The sequence below is a fragment of the Triticum aestivum genome, chromosome 2D (genome assembly GCF_018294505.1).
Source record: "Triticum aestivum cultivar Chinese Spring chromosome 2D, IWGSC CS RefSeq v2.1, whole genome shotgun sequence".
NCBI classification, from domain to species: domain Eukaryota; kingdom Viridiplantae; phylum Streptophyta; class Magnoliopsida; order Poales; family Poaceae; genus Triticum; species Triticum aestivum.
This window is the reverse complement of record NC_057799.1, coordinates 450107972-450121892: the sequence shown is the minus strand read 5'-3', so window position 1 is coordinate 450121892 and position 13921 is coordinate 450107972.

Genomic DNA, 13921 nt, shown 5'->3' with positions numbered 1-13921 from the left:
GGTGTCGAGTGCAATCCACTCGACCTACCATTCACTCTGAGACCCCCCTTTGTTTATGTCACTCGACCACTAAACCACTCGACGTGCAGAAGACCTAAAGCCACTCCGCGCAGCAACGGTCGGGCATTTACTCTTAGACTTAATAGTCATTTATATTACTTTACTACAGACATTACCTGTAACACTCCTACTTTATGAACATTGAACTCCTTGTAACGTGGGCTGGCTGGGTCCTGGCGCACTCTATATAAGCCACCCCCCTCCACTGGCACAAGGGTTCGCACCCCTTGTAACACACACGCATATAATCCAGTCGACCGCCTCCGGGCTCCGAGACGTAGGGCTGTTACTTCCTCCGAGAAGGGCCTGAACTCGTAAAACTCGTGCGTACAGCTTCTCCATAGCTAGGACCTTGCCTTTACATCCCTACCCCCCATTCCACTGTCAGACTCAGAACCACGACAAGGGGCGCGCGGCTGCCCCTTGGCCGCCTCTCCTCTTCCACCACTTGGGCCCATGAGGCCCAATAACCTCCGGGGGGGTTCCGGTAACCCCTCGGTACTCCGGTATTTATCCGATAACCCCCGGAACCATTCCGGTGTCCGAATATAGTCGTCCAATATATCAATATTCATGTCTCGACCATTTCGAGACTCCTCGTCATGTCCGTGATCACATCCGGGACTCCGAACTACCTTCGGTACATCAAAACACATAAACTCATAATATAACCGTCATCGAACTTTAAGCGTGCGGACCCTACGGGTTCGAGAACTATGTAGACATGACCGAGACACGTCTCCGGTCAATAACCAATAGCGGAACCTGGATGCTCATATTGGCTCCCACATATTCTACGAAGATCTTTATGAAGGTGTGAAGTTGAAGCATCTCTTGATGTGCTTGGTTCTCTTGTGAAATCTGGATTCCTTTGCCAAAGCAATTGCACCAGTATTGTCACAAAAGATTTTCATTGGACCCGATGCACTAGGTATGACACCTAGATCGGATATGAAGTCCTTCATCCAGTGTCAGGACCCCGATTCCAAGTCACACCGATCTAGCCTGTAACACCTCATATCACATTGCGGCCTCACGCACGGTACTCCCACGGGTGTCGCCTTACCATGGCCCGGGACCGTTTGCGCCTTTTGGCTCACGTATATGACAATGTCGCTAGCATCCATATGACAGAGAACCCGGGCCGACATGGCTAGTCGTGAACCCAAAGCGGCACTAACGTATGGGGACAGGCATACATGAATCAACATCGAACATGTCGGTCAGCAGCGTGTGAATCCGGGCTGAAGCACTGGGCTAACAGGACTCCGGGAACCCGGGCTGTAGCAGGCTAGGCAGGACTCCGGATGTCACCGTGTGACATTTCCCCGAAGGGACAGACACAGGAACGATATGACTCACATGCCGGCCAGTCAAGTGTCCAGAGCAGTAGTGCTGGGCTAGCAGGACTCCGGTGAACCGGGCTGTAGCGGACTACTATGGCTCAAGGAGGCACCAGACTACATTTCCCCATAAGAGAGGCTGCTAAAGATAGACAACTAGATTGTCGGATCCCACACATACCAAGCATTTCAAACATACACACAATATGCTCGATATGCGCGAATACAACATGGCATCACAACAAAACTCTACAACTCAAGTACTTTATTTAAGGGGCTCCGGAGAGCCTTACATAACTTGTTCATACAGATAGGGGTCGCATGACCCAACACTCAAGTCATACAATCATACAAGCACATGCGGAAGCAAACTGTCTGGGTACAGACACTAGAAGAAAGAAGGCTTGACGAAGCCTGTCTATCTACATAGGCCCTTCACAAGCCTAGATCACCACCTGGGTGGCGCGTCACTCATCGTCGTCGAGTTCTACGTAGAACCCGTCAGAAGGGGCGGTGTTGTCGTCTGAAAACAGTAATTAAAGCAACATGAGTACAAAGGTACTCAGCAAGTCTTACAACAGATCCTACTATACATGCTCATTCTCAAGGAGGTAGTGGGGTTATTGCAGCAAGCCAGCTTTGACTCTTGGCTAAGCTATCCTACGGTACACCACTTGTGAAATAGTTTTCGCACACGAGTCCACTAATCACCATCTCAATACTCCACCGTGGATCCTCCCTCGTCATCCAACGAGAGGGCCATCCGCGGTACTCACACTTATCTTGAGGCTTTTAGTAGTATCCATTTACTTGTCTATGAACTGCATAAGCGACCAAGTAGTCCTTTACCGCGGACGCGGCTATTCGAATAGTTTCATACCCTGCAGGGGTGTACTTCGTCACACACGCTCTCACCACTTATCGTCGCTACACGACGTGTACTCGGCAACCTTCAAGCGGAAGCCCAACGTGGGTGTCGGCCACAGCCTACCTAAACACTCGAGTCTCTAGTCCAGGTTTATCGCCTATTCGGGTTCCATCCGCAGGGAGTCCGGCCGAGGTTTCCACATACGGCCCCGAACGATGTGTGCAGGGTTCCCGGTCACCAAACGGGCGACTCGGTACACCGGGCCACGAGCCTACCGCATCACAGCCCACCCCTTGGTCAGCGCTGTCCACGGCCTCCAGCTTACTACAAACACCAGAAACTACGTGCAACTCCTGGACAGAGGACAAGGGTGAACAAGAAGCCGAGGGGGTCCATTGGTTTCGGGCCCAATGTGTGGTAGTAGCTGAATCTTAAATCACGCATACAGATCTCAGTTCTTAGGGACGGTCTCAATGAAACAACCCACCATGTACTCCTACATGGCCTCCCATCGATACCTTTACCAAATCGTATTCCACACTTCACTCTCATTACCGACACACGCACTTTCACTCTAGTTCATCACCCTGATGAGCCAGACCTGACACAACTCTAAGCGTAGCAAGCATAGCATTGTAGGAACACAACATGGCTCAATCAACTCCTACACATGCTAGTGGGTTTCATCTAGTTACTGTGGCAATGACAGGTCATGCAAAGGAAAGTGGGTTCAACTACCGCAACACACAGCAGTTTGAATCGCGTTGTCTTAATGCAGTAAACGAGAGCAGAAGCGAGAAGATGGGTTTGTATCGAAATGATCAATGGGTTGCTTGCCTGACAGAGTGGTGGTGGGATACTGCCCTTCAGTTGGATACCCGTGAATATCCTCGGAGGCAGGACCTACCACAATGAACACATCGAAGCACAATCAACATCAAGCAAGTGCAACAATATGATGCATGCATGGGACATGGCAAAATGGATGTATTGGGCTAATGCAACTAAGGCCAGAAGGGTTTGGACTAATTTGAATCAAAGATTCAAATTCCAAGTTCATAAATGGCCCATATTAGTGCTTTATCTTGTTCTGTATAAAACAGTAGGTTAACTTGCTTAATCATGCATGAAACCAGTACAGATGGATAGAGTGGATTTTTCTGATCATTTTTCATATATAAATCTTTTCATTCTGAGCTATAGATTATTTTCTATGATTTTTTGAAGTTTGTGATAATTTCTGGAATTTCCAATATAAGAATAATTCCAGTAAAAGCTTTACTGCGTCAGCCTGACGTCAGTGTGACGTCAGCAGGTCAACGGGGTCGTCCAGGTCAATCCTGACGTGTGGGTCCCCTGTGTCAGTGTCACTGTTAGGTAATTAGTTAATTAGGATTAGTTTTAACTCTAACTCAGATTAGTTAGCAGGCGGGCCCCACTCGTCAGTGACCCTGGGGGGGTTAAACCGTGGTCAAACCACGTTGACTCGCCGGCGTTTAGCCGCCGGCGACGTCCAGACGCGGCGGTGGAGTGCGGGATCCCCCTCCGGCGACCAAAAGGACGGCGGAGAGTACCTATGTGTAGCTGGGGGCGAACCGCGTCGACTGGTGGTGGTAGTGGAGCTCGGGGTCGCCGGAATCGACGCCGGCGACGAGCCGTGTGGCTGCCGGAGTACGGGCGTGGTTGAAACCGTAGCTAGAGAGCACGGCGAGGGACATGCGATGGCGCTACGGGTTCCTGGCGTTGCGGTGAAGCTAATGGCTACGGTGGTGTGGCCGTTGGATGGCCGGAGCCTTGTCGGCGACGAGCTCGTGCGGCGGCGCGTTCGGGTGAACTTCGTGCGGTGGCTGCAGAGCTCGAGAGAGAGAGAGGAGAGGATGGAAAGGTGGCCATGCTCACGGCGGTTGCGACGGAGCAGACGGCGAGGTCGGAGACGAGCTGTAGCAGTGGCGACGGCGGAGGGGATCTCCGACGGTGAGCGGCGAAGGCGAGGTCGGTGACGGAGCTTCGGGGCAAACGAGCGCTCGGGGCTCGGCTTGCTCGAAGGAGTGGGTGACGGCGGTGCTGTAGGACACGTTAGTACGGTGCGAGGTCGATGGTGGCCGCGGTTACTCCGGTGAGGTGGCTGCGGCGGCGTCGGCCATGGTAGGGAGAAGGCGAGGGAGAGGCGATGGGGGAGAATGGCAATGTCCAGGGGCTCGGGGCGCGTCGAGGGAGGTCGGCCAGCTCATCCGCGGCGGGGCGGCAAGCTGCTGGCGCCGTGGCGAGCTCACGCTCGCCGGCGTCACCTCTCTGCCTGCTCTGGCGAGAGCAGGCAGCTGACTGGCGCGGGCCAGCACAGTGCTGGGCCGCCAGGTGGGCTGCCAGGTAAGTTTTCTGCCTTCTGTTCTTTTCTCTTTTTTTATTTATTTCTGTACTGTGTTTTGAAATAGTAAAAATACTATTTCATTTGGAAAAATCCTGAAAATATTCTGAGGCACCTTTGAGATTATTCCCAACAGCCTAAAAATACCTTCAAGATTATTTGGACATTTAAAAATATTTATAGCATTTAAAATGCCCAAATGCAAATACTTATGGCTTGTGCAAAAATCCAAGATGGCCTCCAAAAATATGAAACCATTTTTGGCAGAGGTTTTAGCCAAGACCAAAGGTGGTGAACATTTATGGAGGGCATTTCAGGTTCATTGGAAAAAATTTAGTAAACCCTAGTTGTTCCAGGGGGGGTGCTGGGGGTTTTCTGGCATTCCCATTTCAGGTTTCTGTGAAATATAGACATGATGCAACACTCTGATGCATGAACTAACTAGGATGTGACATCCAGACTCCTTCATTTGCTGCTTCCGAAGCAGCTATGTACTCCGCTTCACATGTAGATCCCGCTATGACGCTTTGTTTAGAACTGCACCAACTGACAGCTCCACCGTTCAATATAAACACGTATCCGGTTTGCGATTTAGAATCGTCCGGATCAGTGTCAAAGCTTGCATCGACATAACCATTTACGACGAGCTCTTTGTCACCTCCATAAACGAGAAACATGTCCTTAGTCCTTCTCAAGTATTTCAAGATGTTCTTGACCGCTGTCTAGTGATCCACTCCAGCATTACTTTGGTACCTCCCTGCTAAACTAATAGCAAGGCACACATCAGGTCTGGTACACAACATTGCATACATGATAGAGCCTATGGCTGAAGCATAGGGAACATCTTTCATTTTCTCTCTATCTTCTGCAGTGGTCGGGCATTGAGTCTTACTCAACTTCACACCTTGTAACACAGGCAAGAACCCTTTCTTTGCTTGATCCATTTTGAACTTCTTCAAAACTTTGTCAAGGTATGTGCTTTGTGAAAGTCCAATTAAGCATCTTGATCTATCTCTATAGATCTTGATGCCCAATATATAAGCAGCTTCACCGAGGTCCTTCATTGAAAAACTCTTATTCAAATATCCCTTTATGCTATCCAGAAATTCTATATCATTTCCGATCAACAATATGGCATCCACATATAATATCAGAAACGCTACAGAGCTCCCACTCACTTTCTTGTAAATACAGGCTTCTCCAAAAGTCTGTATAAAACCATATGCTTTGATCACACTATCAAAACGTTTATTCCAACTCCGAGAGGCTTGCACCAGTCCATAAATGGATCACTGGAGCTTGCACACTTTGTTAGCTCCCTTTGGATCGACAAAACCTTCCGGTTGCATCATATACAACTCTTCTTCCAGAAATCCATCCAGGAATGCAGTTTTTACATCTATTTGCCAAATTTCATAATCATAAAAGGCGGCAATTGCTAGCATGATTCGGACAGACTTAAGCATCACTACGGGTGAGAAGGTCTCATCAGAGTCAATCCCTTGAACTTGTCAAAAACCTTTTGCAACAAGTCAAGCTTTATAGACAGTAACATTACCGTCAGTGTCAGTCTTCTTCTTGAAGATCCATTTATTCTCGATGGCTTGCCGATCATTGGGCAAGTCAACCAAAGTCCATACTTTGTTCTCATACATGGATCCCATCTCACATTTCATGGCCTCAAGCCATTTTGCGGAATCTGGGCTCACCATCGCTTCTTCATAGTTCGTAGGTTCATCATGGTCTAGTAACATAACCTCCAGAACAGGATTACTGTAACGCCCACGATGCGGCTATATCTCCCACGTGTCGAGGCACAACTTAGAGGCATAACCGCATTGTAGGTATTGTCGCAAGAAGGGTCATCTTCACACAATCCCATGTAATGAACAAGAATGGGATAAAGAGAGTTGGCTTACAATCGCCACTTCACACAATACATAAATTTAATTCATACATCATCCAAAATCTACACATAGACCGACTACGGTCAAATCCAAATGAAAGGAAGATAACCCCAAATGCTAGATCCCCGATTGTCCCAACTGGGCTCCACTACTGATCATCCGGAAAAGAAACATAGTAACGACCACGTTCCTCGTCGAACTCCCACTTGAGCTCGGTTGCGTCATCTGCACTGGTATCGTCGGCACCTGCAACTGTTTTGGTAGAATCTGTGAGTCACGAGGACTCATCAATCTCACACCCACGAGATCAAGACTATTTAAGCTTGTAGGTAGGAAAGGGGTAATATGGTGGAACTGCGGCAAGCACTGAGCATATATGGTGGCTAACATACGCAAATAAGAGCGATAAGAGGAGCAACGCAATGGTCGCGAAGCTAGAAATGATCAAGAAGTGATCCTGAAACTACTTACGTTCATGCATAACTCAAACCGTGTTCACTTCCCGGACTCCGCCGAAAAGAGACCATCACGGCTACACACGCGGTTGATGTATTTTAATTAAGTCATGTTTCGAGTTGTCTACAACCGGACATTAACAAATTCCCATCTGCCTCATAACCGCGGGCACGGCTTTCGAAAGATAATGCCGTGCAGGGGTGTCCCAACTTAGCCCATTATAAGCTCTCACGGTCAACGAAGGATATTCCTTCTCCCGGGAAGACCCGATCAGTCTCGGAATCCCGTTTTACAAGACATTTCGACAATGGTAAAACAAGACCAGCAAAGCCGCCCGATGTGCCGACAAATCCCGATAGGAGCTGCACATATCTCGTTCTCAGGGCACACCGGATTGTCCAAACTTCCGATAGGCGAGCCCAAAGTTGCCCCTGGTGGCCACCGGCGGCTGACAGGTTGGACCAACACTCAGAGGAGCACTGGCCTGGGGGTTTAAAATAAAGATGACCCTCGGGCTCGCGAAAACCCAAGGGAAAAAGGCTTAGGTAGGCAACTATAAAACCAAGGTTGGGCCTTGCTGGAGGAGTTTTATTCAAGGCGAACTGTCAAGGGGGTTCCATAAATCACCCAACCGCATAAGGAACGCAAAATCAAGGAACATAACACCGGTATGACGGAAACTAGGGCGGCAAGAGTGGAACAAAACACCAGGCATAAGGCCGAGCCTTCCACCCTTTACCAAATATATAGATGCATTAATTAAATAAGATATATCGTGATATGCCCAAAATATCCATGTTCCAACATGGAACCAACTTCAACTTCACCTGCAACTAGCAACGCTATAAGAAGGGCTGAGCAAAAGCGGTAACTTAGCCAAACAACGGTTTGCTAGGAAAGGATGGTTAGAGGCTTGACATGGCAATATGGGAGGCATGATATAGCAAGTGGTAGGTAGCGCAGCATAGCGATAGAGCGAACAACTAGCAAAGCAACGATAGAAGTGATTTTGAGGGTATGGTCATCTTGTCTGCAAGGTTCTCAGAGTTGTCGAAAGCTTGATCCTTGTAAGCGTTCTCAACAGGTTCCTCGTAAGCGTACTCGTCTCCCGGCTCTACCCAAAGCAAGAACACAAGCAAAGGACCAACAATCAATCACGGGAAATGCACAAGCAAGATGATGCAATACATGACATGATATTCGAGATGTGATATGCAATGCATATGCGCGCTCCGGAAGGGAAAAGATGAACAAGGAATCAACTTGGAAAACCAAGTATGCCGCTAGAAAGATGAGATGATTTCGGTCGAAATCGATATAAAGATCACCGGAAACGGATGCACGGTTTGCAAATAGCAAGCAACACAAGAACGACACGATTCTGCGATTAACAGCATGATAGCACTTAGAATACATCAAGTAACTATGCTACAGCACCCCAACATAGCAAAAAAGCATATGGAAGTGATCAACAAGAGATGCTTGACAAAAGATGAACACTGAGCTATGGCTAGATAACACAATAGCAGGTTCAAAAAAGCATGGCAAAAGTGCAAAAGATATCAGCTTCACAGACGTGAAAATACTGAACATGGCTTAAACAACATCAGGTAGCAATGTTCAGAGCAAGCAATCAATATGCTACAGGAACTTATCATAGCAAAACAAGGCATGGCCGGAATTTACTAAATGCATAGAACAAAAGTCCCTTACTGATGATGAGCCAAAAAGGCACAGAAGATATGATGGCACCCATGTAAACATAGAAAGTTTCGTTAACAGGTTTCAGACTTGGCAGAAAACAGAGCATGGCATTAACAGAGTTATGAAGGCATCTTTGTGAGCATGATTCACTCATCACAAAGCATTGCATGACAAAATAAGCATACCAACTGCAAGATGGCATGTTCATGAAGCTAACCATGGCAAGAGCAAGTTCATAGCATGTATGGATCAGCTACAACAACCTTGGCAAAATTGAAATAGCATGTTAACATTCTGCCAGGAACATTTTATAGCAAAATTAGAGCAAGATTGAGACATGCTAGGGCACTCCATAATTGCAAACAGGGGCATGGATGGATAGAGCATAACTATATGTCCAAAACATCCTTGCTGAACATACTCAAAAGAAGCATGGATCTGACTGTAGCCACATGGATACATGGCATCAAAATAACAGAGGGAAAAGACTTAGCAAAATCCTAAGTCCCTGAAAACAGAAACATCACGAAGCCTAGTTTGCATGCTTGTGCTAGTCACCGCATAGATCACAAAAATACATGGCACGCACCGCTGTAAAGATGGCATGGCATAGATCAAAACACATGTAGATCTCATGCTCATAAGATGCACACATCAAATGCAACAAAAATAACAAAACATCAAGTTCTGATAGGTAACAGCAGTAAACATCATATAACACTCTTGCATCAGAGATTTGAGCACCCAGATGAACTCAAACGAGCATGGCACAATGGAACAAAATGAAGGGCATCTCGTGATGAACATTTCGATATATCATGCGCATGAAACGGAGCGGTATGCAAGGAGATATGATGCGATGAATAGAGCCACATAATATGGGCAATTCAGGACAGCAGAAAAACGAGGGGGGGGGGGAGGGGCAAAGTCAACCTCGATCTAGGGTTCTTGCGCGAACTGAGGCGGGGCTGGAGCTCTCGCCGGAGAATGGAGCGGTGGAGGCCGGAGAGGGTCGGAGAGGGCGGGGGGAGGCGTGGATCCGGCCGGCCGACATCGGATCTCGCCGGAGAGGAGGAAGCGCGGGCGGCGGGGTCCTGGAGCGGAGGGCGGCAGCTGGCGGCGTCCTCGGGCGACGGGGAGGCAGCGGACTCGACGGCGGCCGGCGAGGGCGGCTGCGGCGGCGCGGGGAAGCCGCAGCGGCGTCGGGCGGCGAGGAGAAGGCGCGGGCGGCGGGGCGGAGCAGGCGCGGGGTGCGGGTTCGGGCGGCGGCGTACGGGCCCGCGGGGGCCGGCAGTGGTGGGAGCGGCGGCTTGCCACGTGGCGGTCTGCGATTGGTGCGGGTACGACGGCGGACGCGTCTGGCCCGATCCGGACGTGTCCGGCGGTGGAGAGGGGTGAGGCTAGGGTTTCGGGACCCGGGATTTGGAGGGGGTGCACATATTTATAGCTAGAGGGAGCTAGGAGACTCCAAATGGGGTGTAGTTTTCGCCCACACGATTATGATCCGACGACGGAGAGCATGGAGGGGGTTTAGATGGGTTATTGGGCTGTTTTGAAGGGGTGTTTGGCTACAACACACAAGAGGCCTTTGCGGTTACCCGGTTAACCGTTGGAGCATCAAACGACCTCCAAATGGAACGAAACTTGACAGGTGGCCTACCGGTGGTGTACCAAGGCCACTTGGCAAACCTCGGTCCATTCCGAGAACGGTTAACACCCGCTCACGAAAAGAGACAAGAGGGGTGCGCCGGTGCATGTGGGAGTGTCGGATTGCAAAACGGACAACGGGGAAAATGCTCGGATGCATGAGACGAACACGTATGCAAATGAGATGCACATGATGCCAATGGTATGAAATGCATGACATGGACAAAATGCAAAACGAAGACAAAACCCAACCACGAAGGGAATATCATAACACATAGCCGAAAATGGCAAGAGTTGGAGTTACAAATATGAAAAATTACATCCGGGGTGTTACAATTACCGTACCACTCTGGTGAAGATCTTACTCTGGTTGACCTACGAGGTTCAGTAACAACTTGATCTAAAGTTTCATGATCATTATCATTAACTTCCTCACTAATTGGTGTAGGTGTCACAGAAACCGGTTTCTGTGATGAACTACTTTCCAAGAAGGGAGCAGGTACTGTTACCTCATCAAGTTCTACTTTCCTCCCACTCACTTCTTTCGAGAGAAACTCCTTCTCTAGAAAGGATCCATTCTTAGCAACGAATGTCTTACCTTCGGATCTGTGATAGAAGGTGTACCCAACAGTTTCCTTTGGGTATCCTACGAAGGCACATTTCTCCGATTTGGGTTCGAGCTTATCAGGTTGAAGCTTTTTCACATAAGCATCGCAGCCCCAAACTTTAAGAAACGACAACTTTGGTTTCTTGCCAAACCATAGTTCATAAGGCGTCGTCTCAACGAATTTTGATGGTGCCCTATTTAACGTGAATGCGGCCGTCTCTAGCATAACCACAAAATGATAGCGGTAAATCAGTAAGAGACATCATAGATTGCACCATATCTAGTAAAGTACGATTACGACGTTCGGACACACCATTACGCTGTGGTGTTCCGGGTGGCGTGAGTTGCGAAACTATTCCGCATTGTTTCAAATGTAGACCAAACTCGTAACTCAAATATTCTCCTCCACGATCAGATCGTAGAAACTTTATTTTCTTGTTACGATGATTTTCAACTTCACTTTGAAATTCTTTGAACTTTTCAAAAGTTCCAGACTTATGTTTCATTAAGTAGATATACCCATATCTGCTTAAATCATCTGTGAAGGTGAGAAAATAATGATACCCGTCGCGAGCTTCAACATTCATTGGACCACATACATCAGTATGTATGATCTCCAATAAATCAGTTGCGCGCTTCATAGTTCCGGAGAATGGCGTTTTAGTCATCTTGCCCATGAGGCATGGTTCGCAAGTACCAAGTGATTCATAATCAAGTGATTCCAGAAGTCCATCAGTATGGAGTTTCTTCATGCGCTTTACACCAATATGACCCAAACGGCAGTGCCACAAATAAGTTGCACTATCATTATCAACTCTGCATCTTTTGGCTTCAACATTATGAATATGTGTATCACTACTATCGAGATTCATCAAAAATAGACCACTCTTCAAGGGTGCATGACCATAAAAGATATTACTCATATAAATAGAACAACCATTATTATCTGATTTAAATGAATAACCGTCTCGCATCAAACAAGATCCAGATATAATGTTCATGCTGAACGCTGGCACCAAATAACAATTATTTAGGTCTAATACTAATCCCGAAGGTAGATGTAGAGGTAGCGTGCCGACGGAATCACATCAACTTTGGAACCGTTTCCCACGCGCATCGTCACCTCGTCCTTAGCCAGTGTACGCTTAATCCGTAGTCCCTGTTTCGAGTTGCAAATATTAGCAACAGAACCAGTATCAAATACCCAGGTGCTACTGTGAGCTCTGGTAATGTACACATCAATAACATGTATATCACATATACCTTTGTTCACCTTGCCATCCTTCTTATCCGCCAAATACTTGGGGCAGTTCCGCTTCCAGTGACCAGTCTGCTTGCAGTAGAAGCACTCAGTCTCAGGCTTAGGTCCAGACTTGGGTTTCTTCTCTTGAGCAGCAACTTGTTTGTTGTTCTTCTTGAAGTTCCCCTTCTTCTTCCCTTTGCCCTTTTTCTTGAAACTGGTGGTCTTATTGACCATCAATACTTGATGCTCCTTCTTGATTTCTACCTCCGCAGCCTTTAGCATTGCGAAGAGCTCTGGAATCGTCTTATCCATCCCTTGCATGTTATAGTTCATCACGAACCTCTTTTAGCTTGGTGGCAGTGATTGAAGAATTCTGTCAATGACGCTATCATCCGGAAGATTAACTCCCAGTTGAATCAAGTGATTGTTATACCCAGACATTCTGAGTATATGCTCACTGACAGAACTATTCTCCTCCATCTTGCAGCTGTAGAACTTATTGGAGACTTCATATCTCTCAATCCGGGCATTTGCTTGAAATATTAACTTCAACTCCTGGAACATCTCATATGCTCCATGACGTTCAAAACGTCGTTGAAGTCCCGGTTCTAAGCCATAAAGCATGGCACACTGAACTATCGAGTAGTCATCAGCTTTGCTCTGCCAGACGTTCATAACATCTGGTGTTGCTCCTGCAGCAGGTTTGGCACCTAGCGGTGCTTCCAGGACGTAATTCTTCTGTGCAGCAATGAGGATAATCCTCAAGTTACGGACCCAGTCCGTGTAATTGCTACCATCATCTTTCAACTTTGCTTTCTCAAGGAACGCATTAAAATTCAATGGAACAACAGCACGAGCCATCTATCTACAACAACCATAGACATGCAAAATACTATCAGGTACTAAGTTCATGATAAATTTATGTTCAATTAATCATATTACTTAAGAACTCCCACTTAGATAGACATCCCTCTAATCATCTAAGTGATCACGTGATCCAAATCAACTAAACCATAACCGATCATCACGTGAAATGGAGTAGTTTTCAATGGTGAACATCACTATGTTGATCATATCTACTATATGATTCACGCTCGACCTTTCGGTCTCAGTGTTCCGAGGCCATATCTGCATATGCTAGGCTCGTCAAGTTTAACCTGAGTATTCTGCGTGTGCAAAACTGGCTTGCACCCGTTGTAGATGGACGTAGAGCTTAGCACACCCGATCATCACGTGGTGTCTGGGCACGACGAACTTTAGCAACGGTGCATACTCAGGGAGAACACTATTATCTTGAAATTTAGTGAGAGATCATCTTATGATGCTACCGTCAATCAAAGCAAGATAATATGCATAAAAGATAAACATCACATGCAATCAATATAAGTGATATGATATGGCCATCATCATCTTGTGCTTGTGATCTCCATATTCGAAGCACCGTCATGATCGCCATCGTCACCGGCGCGACACCTTGATCTCCATCGTAGCATCGTTGTCGTCTCGCCAATCTTACGCTTCTACGACTATCGCTACCGCTTAGTGATAAAGTAAAGCATTATAGGGCGATTGCATTGCATGCAATAAAGTGACAACCATATGGCTCCTGCCAGTTGCCGATAACTCGGTTACAGAACATGATCATCTCATACAATAAAATTTAGCATCATGCCTTGACCATATCACATCACAACATGCCCTGCAAAAACAAGTTAGACGTC